The following is a 4,466-nucleotide window of genomic DNA, read 5'->3' on the forward strand; positions in this document are numbered from 1 at the left end:
GAGAATCACTCAATTCTTTCTGTACCACCCTCTCTCGCAGCAGTATTTCCCTCAGCAGCATATCCAGTTTATTCTGAACATCTATCTCATTTGTATCCTGAACCAAACCTTTTATCCCGCTCCGCCCAAATCAACATCAAATTTGAGCTAGGTCAATCATAGGGTTATTTCCAGTCTAGTCTAGAATCAAGCAAGACCAAACAAAGATGAACCTTAACTACGTACAAGGTACCTGTGAAAGCCCTGACCGTGGTGGACGCATGCACTCGCAACCCAAAAGGAAAGCGAAAGATGCCCCGCCCCTTTCTTTCTTCTTTGAAGCTGAATCAGATTATCTGCTATGCTATATTAAGCTAAATTGTTTAAGATTCCTGATTTGGAACTACAGCCTTAACCCGGGAGGAGATTGAAGACTTTGGATTTGAACAAGAAACTACGTCCCTGCTTTAGGAAGGGCCTTAGCCTTAGCTTCAAGATCTCAGTTTGCACCAAACAGGATTTTCGTTCTCACTAGGAGCCGATTGCTGGAGAAAACGATGGAACAAGATAGTCGTTTCTTTTTCTCTCTCTCCCGATCAGGTTTTGGTTAAGTAATCTGTCTATCCATCTGGTTAGGTTTCGACCAAAGTATGGTTGGGGTTCTGTAGTTGAGGATGAGGATTTTGGGGAAAAAGATTAACAGAATTTGGGCAAAACTCTAACAGGATAAGGAGGAGGAGTATACCATTGAGGATTAGGGTTGGTTATTTACATTCGAAAGGTGAAATTGTTGTAAATACTGGTTGTTAACTACATGATCGACCGTCTTTCCCGTAAACTATTATGAGTTCGAGCTTGAGGACAAAGGGATAGGATGAAGATTTGCTTTTTTCTATCACCTTCGGTGCCTTTCTACTCTAACAACTATTCATCTGCTAAGATCTGGCCCAAATAGAGAAGTGAATCTAAAGGCCAAAGAGTGATCTTTGAACGCTACTACGCATCCTTAAAAAGAGTCTCGTGTAAGGTAGGTTTGGGTATAGCAGGACTTGAACCTGCGACCATTAAGTTAAAAGCCCAATGCTCTACCAGCTGAGCTACACACCCCCAAAAAGAAAAATAGGTGGGAGGATTGATGCAGAAAAGAAAAGAGGGCGACCCCTCTTCTTCTCATCATATTCAAGGGGTGCGGGCTCCGTATGAGGCTCGTACTACAGAGCAAGCGAAGAAAACGTAAGGGTGCGCGTTAGCACTCCCGCAAGAAAACGGCCTCGCTAACCCCTTATTGATTTCAAACTCAAGGAAAGCCTTTCTCAGTCCATATGAGAAATATGCACTCAAGCACCCAACCTATACAAACAAGGGGCTTGGGCTCAAAAGCCGGCCTTACTCAACAAGCACCTTTATTAGTCAGGTTGCTTCTTTCTACTCATTGAAGATTCTATCAACAAAAGAAGGTCAACGGGGGATACTAAAGTGGCTCTCACTGACACCATCTACGATAAAGTGAGGTCGTCTTTCTTTTTAGCCACCATCCGGTTCTTAAAGCGTTAAATCAGGGAAGGGGAGGAGCTATATGTAATTAGGGTCTTTGTTGGTCGTTATTCTGGTCGAGCACTCTCCTTTCTTTGTCAAATTTCGTCCTACCAAAGAAGACTTCTGCCTAACCCGCGAAGGCTTGTGAAGTTGGACCAGGTACGAAGAATGAATCTATCTCTGTGTATGGAAGTTGCTGGTCGCTCAACTGTTCGAGCGTTTTCCTTTCTCCTATTATTAGAGTGGGGTGGTTGGTTCCGATTCGAGAAGGGTAGAATACCTGGTCGAAGGTCCAGTACAGTAGGTAGCCGGCGTTTTTGTTTTGGCTTCCGAGCGAGAATGAGAAATAGGCGATGCACCATCCTTGCTGCTACATACGTTGACCTTGACTTGACAGGTTCATCCAATGGAACCCACACTAAAAGGAGGACCACAAGCTCGGGGCTCGGCGAAAGGGCAAGTATCAGCATGTTGAAACTGATTGGGGTTAGCAGTGAAAGAAAGAACTCGACATTCCTTTCTTCATTCATATTCATAGCTCAGTCTACTAAAATCAAAGGGGGACCAGCCTCATCGTGGTAATTAGAGGACATCTTTGATCGTTCACCTCTAATGTGACACGTTCCCTCCCAGTTATATGATCAACGGGATCAGTCGTCCAGCGGGGCTCTTTTTCTTTCGGGGAGGCAAAGTAGTCCCCTCTACTGATCGAAAGGTGACCTGTCTTCGGCGGGTCACCTTTCCAAGACTGAGAAGAACATCTGGGAAAGGGAAAGCGCAGTGCGCCTGGTGCAAATGGCTTGATTTTTTCATGATATACCAATCAGAATGGAGGGCCCCCGTACATGATTGATATAATCACTACGTAGTGGTGGAGGTCGCTTGATGCGAGAGAGGCATGAGTTTCGATCTTGTGGTGTATTCGTTTGCAGTGAGTAGGGCCTCTTTCTCGTTGATCAGTTTGCCTTCGCTCGAGGGAAAGGTCTCCATTCCTACGGCGGTTTTGTCAACAAACGCGTCTTGGGTCAGGAACTTGATCCCCCAAAAAGGAAGTGGTCTCTTTCCTCGCCCGATGATAGAGGGCCAATTCTCGTTGCACAAGACGGTGCCCTCTCACTTCGAGTGCCTTCCTTCGTAGTCAAATCTGATGATACGCTTTGGCGATGTTACCTACCAAATCAAAGGCCTGCTAGGTGATCGAAATCGCTCAGGTCAGTGAGGACTAACTCACCTACTCCAACTCTCTCATTTTTATCTCGATAAGAGTTTCTTCAATTTCATTCAAAAGGCGACCCACCGCTCTATAAGATGAGATACTACTGTTGTACTACTTGACTGGTAATAAAAAGCTTACTTAAAAATGGGAAGACTCTTCTACAGTAACCCTCTCCTACGCTACTGGTGGACTCTTGCACAGAAAGGCCGACAGAAAGAAGCAACCTTTTTTAGCGCGCTTTTCAAGTGCTTAGCTTCTGCTAGCGGCGCAAGGCCATAAAGTCAGTTCAGTTGGAAGCCTAAGCCAAGAAGGTACGAACGAAGTGACGGGCCCTTTTAGAGTTTGAGAGATAGGGTAGGGGGGCAGCTTGATTGTGATAGTAATTTCGAACATCTCTCCCCTTTTCTCTTAGCGTGCCCTGTTTGCTTGCATGCCGCTTTAGTCACATCTCTCTTTCTTAATTTCACGCTGCTAACCTAAGTCAATCTTTTAGTAAGCGTATAGTTGCAACTATTTAGTGTAGAATCAATTCTTTAGTGGACGCACCGAAAGGGCGGGATAAGACAAGGCGGTGGAGGTTGGTTGAAGATGATGTTACGCGGCGTTCAGAACCAACCTTGAAGTGAATGAATTTGAAAGAACGAAGAAGTCAGGAAATGAGACAACTCTTTCTTGCACTATATCATAAACGGATCTTCCCCTCCACACCAATCACGAGTTTTTCTCCATTCCTCTCGTATATCGTCGTAACGCCCTTAATGCTAGGTTTTGAAAAAGACTTTTCATGTCATTCCCATTTAGGTTCGATTCGGATCCCTCCGTTGTTTCCTTTTCCTCCCGCACCCTTTCCTCGAAATGAGAAAGAAGATGGTACACTCAAATTGTATTATTTAAGTGCTTATTGCTTGCCAAAGATCCTACTTCTACAATTGGTAAGTCACCGGGTTATTCAAATCAGTTGTGTTTTCTCTGGTTTTCCCATGTTCAAACTTTCGTACCAATTCGGTCGATCCAGAATGGATCGGTTAAACATTCTATTAGGGAGCCTGGTCTTGACTCTGATGTGTGGTATTCATTCTCGTTCGACTCTTGGAATCACATCCAGCCGTGGTTGGAACAGCTCGCAAAATCCAACCGCTTCACCTACTTCATTGCCCCCAACCCTTTCTCGTACCTCTATTGAAACAAAATGGTTTCATGTTCCTTCATTAATTGGTTATTCCTCCCCGTTCGTCTCTCTTTTTCCAATTTCGGTCTCGATTAGTTTACAAGATTGAATGGCTAATTTGCCTCCGGACCCTAGATTCAATTATTTTACAAGAATGTTGAGCGGGGTATGTAAGCTGTGTATCTGGGAGGAAGTGCAAATCTGGGCTTTTGCTTTTTTGCACCCTGTTTTTGTCTTGCAGCTATTGAAATGAAATAATAATCTCTTTCCCACCGAATAAAGATTGAATATATGTCCAATCTCTAGTGGTGGTGAAACCAACCAAGATGTATGTCGTCCGACCCGACCTCAGACTCTTTCTTCCCGACCTATTTGACCCTCTACTGTTATTTAGGTGGTATCCCGAGATAGAATTCCTCCCAGGAACACACGAAAGAAAGATATGAACTAGGTAAATATAAATGGAAAAGAGATGTTTCCAATTCATTCAAATCCGAAGCTTTTTCTACATCCATATGATCTACTAAAGTCGATCGGTATTGCCCATAAAATGAAAGCAGATCTTGG

General features: G+C 44.1%; 1 non-coding gene across 1 annotated transcript; it reads right to left on the reverse strand.

Moving 5' to 3' along the window:
• Positions 1 to 1,013: 1,013 nt before the first annotated feature.
• On the reverse strand, positions 1,014 to 1,086 carry TRNAK-UUU. Its single transcript has one exon. It is a non-coding gene; the product is annotated as a tRNA-Lys (tRNA).
• Positions 1,087 to 4,466: the final 3,380 nt, after the last annotated feature.

The sequence above is a fragment of the Cucurbita maxima genome, unplaced genomic scaffold (assembly GCF_002738345.1).
Source record: "Cucurbita maxima cultivar Rimu unplaced genomic scaffold, Cmax_1.0 Cma_Scf00062, whole genome shotgun sequence".
NCBI lineage: Eukaryota > Viridiplantae > Streptophyta > Magnoliopsida > Cucurbitales > Cucurbitaceae > Cucurbita > Cucurbita maxima.